The 14,975-nt window shown below is 43.4% G+C and overlaps 1 protein-coding gene across 1 annotated transcript in view; it reads right to left on the bottom strand.

Moving 5' to 3' along the window:
• The window catches only part of POU2F3 (POU class 2 homeobox 3), a 334,798-nt gene extending 321,818 nt beyond the window's left edge, over nt 1-12,980 (bottom strand). Inside the window, exon 1 of the mRNA XM_063138996.1 lies at nt 12,977-12,980. The gene's annotated coding sequence lies outside the window, so the exon portion shown is untranslated. The remainder of the gene's footprint in view (nt 1-12,976) is intronic.
• Between the last annotated feature and the right edge of the window lie 1,995 nt (nt 12,981-14,975).

The following is a 14,975-nucleotide window of genomic DNA, read 5'->3' as shown; positions in this document are numbered from 1 at the left end:
GTAACAGAGGATGTCACTGCCTACATAATTAAGACACAGTGTTATCTTTAATTAACACATGTTGCATAATATCATGCAGTGTCTGTAGCTGGTCCTTGATTTGCCTAAAAATGTGAACATGCCATCTTCAGACGATGAGATCACATCTCATTCTCTCTCTTACCTCTGATGTAATCATCTCCTCTTGTCAAGGCTAAACTGTGTAACCCTGGGAGTCAGTGTTATATCTCACCACCTTGTCAGTAAAACCACCCCAAAACTAGATGAGACTTCAGAAGAGAAGAAAGATCCCATCAGCGGCCGTGTTTTTGCAGGGGTCAAAGGGAGTCAAAAGAGGGTGATTGCCCTCCTGAGACCATCATCCAGGACCATGCCCCACTCAAGAAGGCCACAGTGTTGGAAGAACTAAATGGCCTGACTGGTCTCATTCTCCCACTCCAGACCCTCAAGGATCTCCTCCAGGTCCGCAAGAGCAAGGAAGGGATTGTATCCAGATGGAGGCATAGAGTTGGAGGGGACAGTGCTTGTTTCGTAGCACATCAATATCCTTGAGTCCTATTCATGAGGAGGAAACGTGCTCTGGTTCAGGACCCTAATGACAACCTAAAAAGGGGTGGGTCAGCAGTAGCAGCAGCTATAAAGCTGCTCAGTAGAATTCTAGCAATTGCTGAAACAACATTTACCTGTTGATGACAAGGCTGTGTCAAACAAGAGGGGAGCCAGGCTTGTTTTCATTCAAAGTAATGAGCAGTCCTTTTCTGTGTGATGATCTTCTCTTGCCATTGCCCTATAGCAGGATATGCCCTTCTGGACTTTCCCAATCCTGCTGCTTGGAGACCTTTGATCCCAAAGCCAGCATCCTCATATGGCCCTGTCACCACTTCAACAGATGCAAAACTGATAGGCAAAGCTAGGCCCTGCCACTCATTTCCACAGTTTCCCGACATGGAAGGTTGCAGGCCTCACATGTATCCTTGTCACAGTAGGCCTAACTCTCCCTGACAGGCTTTGTCAGGTCCCACTTGCTCACTCTTGACAATGCTGTGGCAGTTTTGAGACCTTGCAGTGCCTCAGGCTCTTAGGCCCTTCTCTGTCCTCCCCCCGTCATGACTTTTCCTCACAAAAACTGCCACACTAAGAGCATCAAGGGAGAAAGGGACAACTTTAAAGGACCTGCTGAACGAATGGGCTAAATTTAGTAGAATTCCACCACAGTACTGAGGTCTAGCTCTGAAAAACACCTTAATACTTCTGATTCAATATTAAGAAAAGTCTCTGCTAATAAGCAAGGGTCTTTGCCCACGATGATTGTCACTGCCTCAGAGATGTGAACCAACCGTATTCATTAATCAAAGGGGCTCCAGGCCTGATTTCTCATATACTCAGGCTGAGGGAAATGAACAGCTTTGACAGGCATCAAAAGTGTGTGGCAAAAGCAAATATGTGTGCACGTTACATTTGTTTTGCTTCCTCTCATGCTTTAGATGCGGCTACCTTTGACTCTCATTCATGTGTTTTCCCCATCTACAACTGCCAGGTGAAAATATTGAATCTAACAAAAGTTGTGGTAGTAAAGCCCACCCTGCTAAATGCCATGGAGTTGTAACATTCTGAAATAAGGAAATTGACAAGCATTTATTTTTAGGAGAACAAACGTGCTGAGAAAGAAGCCAGCTAGCGATGGGTAAACGGGATGGAGAGAAGAATGAAGCTGTCAAGGAATTCCTGGTTTTATTCTCAGCAGGAGACAAAAGGTGAGTCCTTCCAGCCCTGGGAACACCTCTACAAATAAGGGACATTGCACTGGCCCATGTTGGATTTCTGATCTCGTCCACAGCAGAGTGGAAGGGGATTAGTTCAAGTGAAAATCAAAGGGAGCAACAATGCCGGAAAGTCCACACAGACAGTCTCGCTGGATCAATTTGTTGTACTGGCGAATGACTCTCGCCTGCAGAGACAGAGACTTCTGGCACTGAAGGAAACTGTCGGGAAGTCCTAGATGCCATGTTCAGATTTATGCTGGCAAGGGCGCTGTATTTCGCTCTGATGACAATTGCTTTCCTAATATTTTAATCACGCTGTTAACCTTCAGACTGGCTAGAGAGATACTGATGGCAGCCTTCCCTGCTCAGGTCCTTCAATGGCTGGGAGGAGGCCTTTTGCAGGAAACGCCACAGCGTAGGGGATTTGGGGAGCATCCAGAGCTCAGGGTTTTGGGGATTGGGGCCAGATCTACACCTTGTGTCTAATCATTACAATCCTATCATGGTGACGTTCTCTCCCTCTGGCGTATTTATACCTCGTAGGACATACAATGACGTGGGCTACCGAATTTTGGATAATGTGGAAGAAAAAGGGGAAACAAGACTATGAAAACAATATATAGAATGTATAATCAGTATAATCTTTTAATCAGTTTTGCTCTTTTAATGAGATTTATAAATTTGATTTATATTGTATTGTTGTACTTAATGTTGTTCCTGCCTCAATGTAGAGGGAGAGGCAGGTAAGAAATTGTTGTTGTTGTTGTTGTTGTTGTTATGTGCCCCAACAGTTATCAGTACTTTAGAATCATAGAATCATAGAATAGCAGAGTTGGAAGGGGCCCACAAGGCCATCTAGTCCAACCCCCTGCTCAATGCAGGAATCCACCCTAAAGCATCCCTGACAGATGGTTGATCTAGCCATGGACAAGACATGTTTTGCAAGTGCAGAGAAGGAAGCATCATGTTGTCTTTTTATATATGACTATTGGAATGATACCCCAAACTATTGGAGCACAAGAAGGTCCCTCAGAGTAAAGGCCAGGCCAACCACAGTGAAATTGGGTGGTCAGGTTTTGTTTCTACCACAAAGTCGTCTCCATATGCAGGGCTTTACTGAAAGGACGTGGTGTGCTCCTGATGCTTTGCCCCTGTTGTATGTGGCTTGAGGAGGGCAACAGCTCACTTCCCAGTCCCCTCCTAAGGTTACACCTTGGGTTAGGACAGGGGAGACAATATATCTTTGACGCATTGCCTCCCCGACCCCATGCTTTCCACAGTTGATCTGTTTGATATGCTCTGAGCAAGACTATGACAAAGAGGAATAGCCCTGCATCTGGGCTGATCTAACTGTTGACGAAGACAGGAACCAGGAGCCAGGAGTCATGCTGGGCATGAGAGTCAAGGGATGAAGCCTGGAAGAGCCAGTGCCTAGCAACAAACCAGATCCCTTCTTGCTTCAGAAGGCCCAATGGCCAGATTGGGTGGGAAGAGCCAGCCCAGAACCTGGGTATCCTTCAGTGCTCACACGGGGCTGCCACATACAGAGCATGTTTTTTTGTCAATGTAGCCCCCGTGGCTCCTGAGAGAGAAGGTTGACACTTGTAGGCGCAATCCATTTCTGCCAGCTCTGCACACAGAGACACATGGTACCTCCCCACTTTGGAGGACCTCTGTCAGTGACAGCCAATGATGTCGGAATGGATGGTATTGCAACAGTATCTCCAAGCAGGTTCATTTTCACCTACTAGATGCAGCCTTCCTCAACCTGGGGCGCTCCAGACATATGGAGCGCCCCAGGTTGAGGAAGGCTGTACTAGAGAGAACTGTCATGCGTGCATGGGCAGGTGTACACGTACACACACACACACACACAGAGTTTTGTGAAGTTCTTAAGAAGGCATTTTTATTTGTGTTAACAATTACAAAACAGGTGGAATGGAGAAAGTGTCGATATTGTAAGCCATATTGTAACATGCAGGGGCCTGTTTCAAACAAGAAATTATCTAAAGTCAGGTCTTTAGTGTAATCTTCAGAGAAAACAATCTTGTAGTGACGAGGAGCGGGGAGATGTTGATTCCTGGGCCCTTCTAACCAAATTCAGCACTGAAACTACAACTTAATGGGGGGGGGGGATTTCATGGCCTGCGCTGGTAGGCTGACAGTTTTATACAGCCTTCTCTTACTTCTGCAACATCTCAATAAAAAAAGTGATGTCCTTTAAAATGATCGAATGACAAGTGCATTAGAAAACAAATCGATAAGCGGGTCCTTAAAAATAAAGGATTGTTGGTTACACAGTCAGGCCATTCTTCTTCTAATAGTGTTTCAAGTCTTATTGCTTTTACTTAAGGGAGAGACCTTTCCTTTCTCCAAGGTGGTTAAATATACAGATAACCTCCCCCCCCCAACAATTTGGCAAATAGGTCTGCAAATGTTACTAGACAACTGAATGGCCCGAGACCAAGTCATCTTAAAAAATAAAATAAAATAGGAAGCAACCTGTGTGAGATAATTTCTCAATCTACCACAGTAATAGAAAAGATTTTTAAAACTTTATTTAATTTAATTAATGTGCATTGTACAATAATTGTACATTGTGCTTATAGTCAACAAATATAATTAACAAATACAATAACAGTCACTTCTCTGGACATGTTCACCTGGTGATCTCTGTGCTATCCTTTAAGGGCCAGGCAGAATCTGTTCTCTTTACTCATATCTTTAATAATTTTAATGAGACATGGTCCTTAGTTTTAATGGCCTTTCGGCTGTTTTGTCTATTTTCACCTGCTTCACAATGGTTATTAATTAGTTTTTTGTTTGTTTTTGTCTTAAGAGTGTTGTAAATGTTTTACTATCAGGTTCCTTGAGGCTGTTGTTTTGAAAGAAGTTGGGGGTAAAAACATACTGTAACAAATAAACAAACTTTCTCTGCCAGCTAGGAGCTTGAAACAACTTGTCTGGGCTACAAACAGATGATGTGAGCTGGAAAGTAAGCAAGCAATTTTGGTTGCTGAGGTGCTGCCTGTCCAAAATCTAGCCTCTTATCTCGATAAGGGAAAACAAACTCCATCTGTGCGGCCCTGAGAAACCGCGATTAGAAGACCGTCCTGATACATCAATCCCTTTCTCAGCTCCGTGCTCTTAATAAACCTGTTCCAGAGATCGACAGCAACAAATACGATACTGAACAGACACGGACTTCTCAAGCTCAGCCCAGGGAGGTGAAGCAGAGTGCAGCAAGCAGAGAACAGAGAGGAGAAGATGGACGTTGAAAAACTGGGAAAGGAAATGCAGAAAAGTCGGGCAAGGGTGGTCAGCCAGGAGTTGAAAACTACTGGATGGAATTGGGTTGGGGGAGTTTGTCCCCATACTGGATCTGAGACAGAGAATAATTTTGTAGGTGTGAATTGCCTAGTTCAGAAAATACAGGTGCATACCACATTCCTATTGTGAACTTGGTAACGAGTATGATCAGGGGTCTGGAAACAAAGCCCTATGAGGAGAGACTGAAAGAACTGGGCATGTTAAGTCTGGAAAAGAGAAGACTGAAGGGAGACATGATAGCACTCTTCAAATACCTGAAAGGTTGTCACACAGGGGAGGGCCAGGATCTCTTTTTGATTGTCCCAGAGTGCAGGACACAGTCTAATGGGCTCAAGTGACAGGAAGACAGATTCTGGCTGGACATCAGGAAAAACATCCTGACTGTTAGAGCAGAACAATAATAGAACCAATTCCCTAGGGAGGTCGTGGTCTCTCCCACACTAGAGACATTCAAGAGGCAACTGGACAATCCTCTGTCAGGGATGCTTTAGGGTGGATTCCTGCATTGAGCAGGGAGTTGGACTCGATGGCCTTGTAGGCCCCTTCCAACTCTGCTATTCTATGATTCTGTGATCTTTGACCCTGGATGTATGATGTTGTCTCAGAGAAAACAGTGATAGTGGGTAAAAGAAAAAGGGAAAAAGAGAAGTTCTTATTCTTCTACTGACACTTTGATTTTTCTCACACTTCACGTAAAAGTCTTGGGGTACAGGGTTGGAGATCATGCTTCTAGATTCCATGCTGAGGCAGTGCTCAGTGTCTAAAGCTTTATTCACCATGGTTAAACCCATGGTTTAAGGTGTCTTCTGAATGGGGCTACCAACAGTTAGCGCCTCCCTCCAAGTCACTCTCTTTGATTCAGAAGCCCTGTCTTCTAATTGCAGATGCATGGAGTCTACCTAGCTGGAGGTGATTTTGTTAAGGTCAATAGGAGACCTACAAAAAACAAAGTGATCTGCACTTCTGACTTTGGATCATGTAAATGTGAGTAGGAAGGTGAGAATTAATCAACATTGGCATTTCCTGGAGGAGATACATGCTTGCAAGAAAACTCATTCACACTAATTAAACTGCCCAGAGAGCTTTGGCTATTGGGCAGTATAGAAATGCAATAAATAAATAAATAAATAGGAGAGTCAGTGTGGCGTAGTGGCTAAAGTGTTGGACTGCGAGTTGGGAGATCCACAACTATATCTGTCATCTCCGGATCTTTCTCCTGATGTTCACGATCGTATCTCGGCATGTCTTTCAGATATCTCAGTTTGGCTGCTTCATCGTCGTTTGAAACTCAATATGGCAAAGACTGAATTGCTCGTTTTTCCTCCTAAACCTTCTCCTCATCTCTCATTCTCTCTTACTGTCAATGATGTTACGCTTACTCCGGTCAAGGAAGCTCGTAGTCTTGGCTTTATATTTGACTCCTCGCTCTCCTTTATTCCTCATATTGAGGCAGTAGCTAAATCTTGTCGTTTTTTCCTGTATAATATTGCCAGGATTCGACCATTTTTGTCTGTCTCTTCTGCCAAGATGCTTGTTCATGCGCTGGTTATTTCACGGTTGGACTACTGCAACTTCTTCTCTCTGGCCTTCCTTCTTCTCACATCAGTCCGTTGGTTTCTGTTCACCACTCTGCTGCAAAGATCATCTTCTTGGCTCGCCGCTCCGACCATGTTACTCTGCTTCTGAAATCTCTTCATTGGCTTCCAATTCACTTCAGAATCCAATATAAACTTCTCCTGTTAACCTTCAAAGCTTTTCACGGTCTAGCTCCTTCCTACCTCTCCTCTCTCATCTCACACTATTGCCCCGCTCATGCTCTTCGTTCCTCTGATGCCATGTTTCTCACCTGCCCAAGTGTCTCTACTTCCCTTGCTCGGCTTCGTCCATTTTCTTCTGCTGCCCCTTACACCTGGAACGCTCTTTCAGAACATTTGAGAACTACTAGTTCAATCGCAGCTTTTAAAGCTCAACTAAAAACTTTTCTTTTTCCTAAAGCTTTTAAAACTTGATGTTGTGCGGACTTTATACTGTTAGTTTTACTCTACCCTGTGCCTGTTTGGTGCATTCTCTTCCCCTCCTTATTGCTTTATTATGATTTTATTAGAATGTAAGCCTATGCGGCAGGGTCTTGCTATTTACTGTTTTACTCTGTACAGCACCATGTACATTGATGGTGCTATATAAATAAATAAATAATAATAATAATAATAATAATAATAATAATAATAATAATAATAGTCCCCACTTGGCCATGGAAACCCACTGGGTGACTTTGGGCCAGTCACAGCCTCTCAGCCAACCTACCTCGCATGGTTGTTTTTGTGAAGATAAAATAGAATAAAAAGGATAAAAAGGAGGATTATTTGGGTTCCTTGGAGGAAAAAAAGTGGGATACATATATAATAAATAAAATAAAATAAATAATTATTAACTGTCTCAGTAAGAAAGCACCTGGTTTGCATGCAGAAGGTCAATCTCCAGTGGAAGAATTGTAGGTAGCAGGCAATGAGAAAGACCCTGCCAGTCAGAGTAGGCAAAACTGGGCTAGATGGACTAATGTTCTCAGTATAAGGCAGCTTTGTATCAGAGGTGATGACTGCCACGACACAGGCTCTGAACACCAGGCCCGGCTGCGGACACTCCCTGCTCAAGCCAAGCACCACCGCTTGATACGCCTGAGGCGAGGGACAAACACCGCCTTCCTCCAAACTATGTGGAGAAAGGGGTTAAATGGAGAAGGATTTCAATATAAAAAATAATACACTGTGAGTTATATGTGCTGAGGTGAATTATTGTCAGAGTGGGTGCTAAATGTAAATAACTTCAGATGATAAATGCTAAACACACACGTGGGATTTTTGTGGTAGTTAAAACAAAATAATTAAAATTTATTTTAAAAGTTCACAAGCTTTGTTTCACAATAAAACATTTAAAACCTTTTTGAAACCTCTCATCCAATCCTTTCACTCATTCACATACACGCTTTCCTTCCTCTCACACAATCACTCTTGAACTTTATTATCAGTATTGTTTATTATACACAAACTGTCTCTCTGCACACACCACCTTCAAAAGACACCACTCTCTACACTGAACCTCAAACTCTCCAGAACCCAAGTACTCTACACAGAGACAGCTCAAGCACTAAAGGCTAAAGACTTCAAGAGTACCTAAAAGTCTCCCTCAATCCCCCCTGTCATTCCCTTATATATCACTCCTCCCCACCTCCCAAGACATTCTAACTCCACCCACTCAGGTCAACATTCTAAGCACCACAGACTTACCAATTCCAGACACACCTGCATTAGGGAACTGACTTGTGGGGTGTAACGCCACAGTTAAGAGTGGATGAAAAGGAAGAGTAGGCCTTTTGGTTCCCACACATCTGGATTTTCCCCATTTTTTGGCACAAAGAAAAAGTCTTGTCCAAAGTCAGAATGTTTTTGTCTTTTCAGAATTTAAAAAGCAATATAATTGGTTTATAGCAATACCTATCTCAAATGACAAGGATTGTGAATCCTGCCAGTACACAACCCCATAGGGACAATATGCCCTGTGGAAATTATGCTTATTGCAAATAAACACTTAGGAATCTGTGTGGTTGAATGTAATTTATGCCACTGAGAGTCCCTGCAATGCCCCCCCTCCTGCAATCTATCTATAGATGTAGATACAGATTTCCACACATAAAGGGTTAAATGAGAGCTTGGAATTTTTAAATATCTTTTGGAAAGAGTTACCTACTTCCTATCTCTCTTTGGACTGGCCACAGAATGATATAGCAGGTTACATATCTTCTTTAGAAAAACTTAATAGCAGGCTACTTATCTTATTTAAAAAGCACTCTTAAGTGTGAAATAAAGGCTTAGGTAGCCAGAATGGGATCTAAAGAAAAAGTCGATTGATAGAGCAACCTTGGTGTTTAAATGCTAATGCAAGGTTAAGTTTCTGCATTCACCAAGAGCATGAAATGAGGCATTTTGACTGAGATCAGATGAGATTCTTTGGACATGCCCCTACTAGAAATAGGATGTGTTGCAGCCAATCTTTTTGGCTACCTGGTGATGTCACTGAGGCAAGTGAAGCCAGCTGTGACTGAAGTCATTTCACTGAAAGCAAGTGAGGACAATGAAATTGACCATTTGTGCCAGGAGTTTTGGCCTGCTCCTATCTTAATCTCCCCCTCCCATTGCAGATCCTTGATGCTATTCAATACAACTGCGAGCCTTTCACCCCGAAATTTCCCTCGTTTCTTCATTCTGGTGGTCAACAGCTACATTTTACATAGAAGTAAGTGCTTTGTGGGCACAAATGCCAGCTGTAATTTTCCCATGATAGGCTAATGGCAGTCGGCATTAACCTATCACACTTTTTATCAAGATAGAGAGCCACCCTGCATGAAATATGAGGATGTGCAGATAAGGGTAGCTGTGGTTTATTGAGGACTCTGGAGGTCAAATCCATGGGAATCCAGCCTCATTGAAGTCTGCATCCCTACCAGTACCAGAGGCATTATGCCTATATACACCAGTTGCTGGGGAACATGGGTGGGAGGGTGCTGTTGCACCATGTCCTTGTTGTGGGTTCCTGGTCAACAGCTGGTTGTCCACTGTGTTGGCCAGCAATGATTGATATTTGGAGGAAAGGGGTAAGCTGGGGCCATGGTCATCTGGGGAAAACTGCAGGGGCAGTTTTGGCCCATGGATCTAAGGTTCCCCGCCCCAGATTTAGATTTAGAGTTTTGCAAATATATTTCTTGCTGAACTTTTTGTTCCTCTCTACGTCTGAGCTTTTTCAAAATAAAAGAAGATTCCAGCTACGGAGGCAATAAACCCTTCTAGCTCTTTACACCTGCCTTTCACTAGTACGTTTGTTGAGAGGGAGCATATAGAATATTGCCACTTACAGACAGGGAAAAGAATTACAAGGTTCATTTAGGAAGCAGTAAAAAGGAACTTTTCAATTTCCTTTTAAAATCACAACATAATAATTCTTTCACATGGGCTTCGTTGGGAGTTGAAAGGTTTGAAAGACTGTGTTCCAACATGCCAGCATCCCCACAGGGTGAAACACAGTGCCCTGAGCATTAATGCTGTTCATTTTAATGGATCCCCTTGAAAGGAATGAGGTTTGCACACTACTGCTACTAAGGCCTTAGCTAGACCTAAGGTTTATCCCGAGGTCATCCCTGCCTGCTCCTGGGATATCCTGTGTTTCATTTACATGAACAGGGATGACCCCGGGATAAACCTTAGGTCTAGCTAAGGCCTAAGAGGAGATTTTCCCCAAGCAGCACATTATTTTGACTTGTGTTACTTGATCTAAGTATCTGGTCCCACAGCTGTATGTATTCTGTGCTTTAAAGAAGACAACGTTTTGAGCCAGGGTAATTCATGAAACAGATATATATTCCAGTATGTTTTTGATGAGAAATTTTCAGAATGTGCAAATGTCTCTGTATTCTGAGTTGAAAGATTTTGAGCTTAAAAAACAAAATCTGAATGTGGGAGAAAATGAAACTGATTCAGTGCTAATTTCCTAAAAGTCTGGGTTTGAATCCATAGGCCTCAAATCATATTCAGGCAGCAGAATTTTGGTTCCCTCACTGCTCATTTTTTGGGAGGGGGCCTTACCTGGCGCCGGCGCCGCAGTCCATGCGGCCACAGCTGCGGAGCCAGGTAAGGGGACAGGGGGGAAGGGTCTTACCTGAGTCTGGTTGTGGCCTGGTCTTCTGGTTTGAGTCTTCAGGCTCAGTTGAACCAGCTGTTGGACTGCGACGGACACAGGTAAGGGGAGAAGGGAGGGAGGGGGCCTTACCTGGCGCTGCCCCTGCCGCTGTGGAGCTCCGATTCGGATCCGGAGCTCCACAGCGGATCATAGGTGGATTGACGTGGGGCAGAGCAGGCCTGATCCAGAATTTGTGGATTGGATGCAGAGTGGATTGGAGGGTCTGTAAACAGCCCTACTGAAAAGCACTATTGGTTCAAACCTGATTCTGTCTCAGTGGTCCAGAGAGGGCCAGCGTTTCCCTGGGCTAAGTCACTCTTTCAGTCACTCTTCAAACTTCTATCAGCCTTGTGCTCCCTTGCAAACAAACAAACAAAAAAAGAGAGAGCGCATTGTTTGCAGCTCAATCAGTTATGCAGATAGGCAATGCGTGCATTTAGCCGATAGGCAATTAACCAGACTAACGGCATGATCAGGAGTGGCCTCTCAGGGTTTCATCAGCACTCCACGATTCTTATGTGTATATAAAAAGGGGAGATGATGCAATTAAGCAAAATGTCAATCGCCCCAAAGAGCATGCCTCCGCTTATGCCTCTATTGCAGGGTTTTCCACATGAGCCGAGAAATTATTGTTTTAGTAAAACAAGTGGCTTCTGCATGGATCATTAGGGATTTGATGCACAATGTTCTGGATTTTTTTTCTTCTTCTTTTTAAACATGGTTATCTTTGGTGCCCTTCATGATCTGTTGATTGGTGCTACGTTCCCAGCTCTAGGCAGCAATAAGGCAGCAGAACAAGGATGCAGGAGAAATGTGTTCAGTTTTAGATTTTAATGTGAATCTACCTTATTTCACATTTTTGAGTCATTATGCAAAACTCACTTTATCCTTCATAGAATCATAGAATCATAGAATTGCAGAGTTGGAAGGGGCCTACAAGGCCATCGAGTCCAACCCCAGGCTCAATGCAGGAATCCACCCTAAAGCATCCCTGACAGATGCTTGTCCAGCTGCCTCTTGAAGGCCTCTAGTGTGGGAGAGCCCATGACATCCCTAGGTAACTGATTCCACCGTTACACTGCTCTAACAGTCAGGAAGTTTTTCCTGATGTCCAGCTGGAATCTGGCTTCCTTTAACTTGAGCCCGTTCTTCCGTGTCCTGCACTCTGGGAGGATCGAGAAGAGATCCTGGCCCTCCTCTGTGTGACAACCTTTTAAGTATTTGAAGAGTGCTCTCATGTCTCCCCTCCATCTTCTCTTCTCCAGGCTAAACATGCCCAGTTCTTTCAGTCTCTCTTCATAGGGCTTTGTTTCCAGACCCCTGATCATCCTGGTTGCCCTCCTCTGAACACGCTCCAGCTTGTCTGCGTCCTTCTTGAAGTGTGGAGCCCAGAACTGGACACAATACTCTAGATGAGGCCTAACCAGGGCCGAATAGAGAGGAACCAGTACCTCACGTGATTTGGAAGCTATACTTCTATTAATGCAGCCCAAAATAGCATTTGCCTTTCTTGCAGCCATATCGCACTGTTGGCTCATATTCAGCTTGCGATTTACAACAATTCCAAGATCTTTCTCGTTTGTAGTATTGCTGAGCCAAGTGTCCCCCATCTTGTAACTGTGCCTTTGGTTTCTATTCCCTAAATGTAGAACTTGTCATTTATCCCTATTAAATTTCATCCTGTTGTTTTCAGCCCAGCACTCCAGCCTATCAAGATCACTTTGAAGTTTGTTTCTGTCTTCCAGGGTATTAGCTATCCCACCCAATTTTGTGTCATCTGCAAATTAGATCAGCGTTCCCTGCACCTCCTCGTCCAAATCATTAATAAAAATGTTGAAGAGCACTGGGCCCAGGACTGAGCCCTGCGGCACCCCACTCGTTGCCTCTCCCCAGTTTGAGAAGGTTCCATTGATAAGTACTCTTTGAGTCCGATTCCGTAGCCAGCTGTGGATCCACCTAATAGTTGTTCCATCTAGCTCAAAATTCATACTTCTCCAAATTCTACAATGCAGATGTCCGATTTAAAAAAGAAGAAATCAGAAAGAAAAAGAAGTGCATATTAGATGAAATAATATGTCAAAATGAATTCTGTTAGAAAATAGTTTGCAAAAATGTTTGTTGGGCAAAAAGAAGAAGATCAAAATGCATGGGTTATCGGGTTCTATGAAGGCAGCGCGTTTTCCGCAGGGTGGCTTGTTTACCATGCAGTGTGGTTCGTTTTTCTCAAACTTGAAAAACTCACCAGAGCCTACTCCTAGACGTAAACTGAGACGTAAACTGATCCTGTTGGCTCCTTAGGCCTCACAGGGACTGGACAAAGTCATTCGAGGGTTGGTTCAACACACATGTACGGATAACAGGGTGTGTGGGGTGGTGGTAGTTGTGGGAATATTAGTGGAGAGTAGCAACAGGAAAAGAGCAGAGACAAAGATCAAACCCTGGATCTGCCAGTCTATGGACCGCTTCAAGAGGTTTTTCCATGCCCTCACCCTGGCCCTGCAAAGCAATCAGTCAGCATTATGTAGCCATTGAGCATACTCAGTAACCAATGGACTGCTTTCATGTCCCACCATAGTTCCCCTCCCCAAGTGTTTGTTTGTTTGTTCATACTTCTTTGATCTTTGGGGCTTCCCTAAGCCTGCTGAAAACTGCCCATTGTGCATGGCTGCCGCCATTTTGACTTATGTAAGCAACGGCACTCACACCTGAATATCAGAATTAGAAGGAATGATTATTGAAATCCGTCTCAGGCATTTTCACTGACGTTATCAAAACTCTCTCTGTCTCTCCTCACCTTCAAATTCTTCCAGAGTCACCTTAACATTTCTCCTCAGGTGAAATTCAGCAGTAGCCCCTCTAATTTTAAGTAACTTCCACATCTGGCATATTCAGTAAGAAAATATGGTGTCTTCCATGGAACACATAAATTGGGTTCTCAGTAAAACGAAGTATAGGTACCACCGAATTAATCCAAGCTATGGCATCACATCACAGATATGTGCACCACTTCTTTGGTTGTATCCAATGTCAGTCCTTCTTAGAGGGCACCCATTGAAATGAATGGGACAAAGTTATACTCCCCTTGGATAGAACTCATTATCTGCAACAACCCCCAAACCTTTTCCCCACCGGAAGTGCCTTTGCATAGCCAAATCTGCCCCATCTTATACAAATACATGTATTCAACTACTATGTGTAACAGCTTCCATTGGTCTTTGATGAATTTCATTTTGTAACTTTCTGTTTTATTCGGATCATTTGTCACGATTTTGAGCCTATTCCCTAAAGTACTTTGTGAACCCTCCTAATTTGTTTATGCATACCAAAACAAGAAAAAGATGGTTAGACGAGAGGCGGATGGAGCGCTTCTTCTGCACAGCTGCAAAATAAAAGCAAAAAATAAAATAAAAATGCACAGCAATCAATTTTTCCCTCCCTGATAGATCCATAAATCTTAGCACTCTGTCAATACAGCTAATGATTTGTGACATTATGGATTAAAAAAGAAAAAAAGAAAGGGAAGAATCCAAAGCCTTGTTACAATTTATGTCATTGAAAATAACATCAACAAAGTAATAAAATCAAGGTTAAAAAGAACAAGCATATCAGCACAACACAAGACTGACGCCTCATCTACACCAAGCAGGATATAGCACTGTGAAAGCGGTACCTGGTCTATGTCAATGAGCCCCAACAGTTGTCAGTGCACTGCAGTACCTCTATAAAGCAGTAGTGTGGCTCCTGTCTCTTATATACTGCTTTCATATTGCTTTCATAGTGCTACATCCTGCTTGGTGTAGACCTGTTCTGACTGTCCTCAGTATAAGCTCCCTAGCCAATTAGAGGAGGGCTAGAGAGCAGTTGGCAGGTATACCATGATTTTTGTTCAGAAGAACATCTCTGAATACCAGATGTTGGGGAAGCCACAGACTGGGTGAGAGAAAGCTCAATGCCTTCATGCTGAGCTAAAATAGATACTGTAGGTTATGTCCAGTTCTTACAGACTCATTGAAAGGAATGTGACTTAAGTCCCATCCATTTTAAATGTCCTGTTCTAAATTGGATACCACCCTATTTGCACAAATCTGTACATGTGTTGGCAAAGCTCAAAGCCTCCTCCCATATGTACCTGCCCGGACCTTAAGATCATCTACG

This window comes from Elgaria multicarinata, chromosome 12 (genome assembly GCF_023053635.1).
Source record: "Elgaria multicarinata webbii isolate HBS135686 ecotype San Diego chromosome 12, rElgMul1.1.pri, whole genome shotgun sequence".
NCBI lineage: Eukaryota > Metazoa > Chordata > Lepidosauria > Squamata > Anguidae > Elgaria > Elgaria multicarinata.
This window is presented reverse-complemented; position numbering and strand designations above follow the sequence as displayed.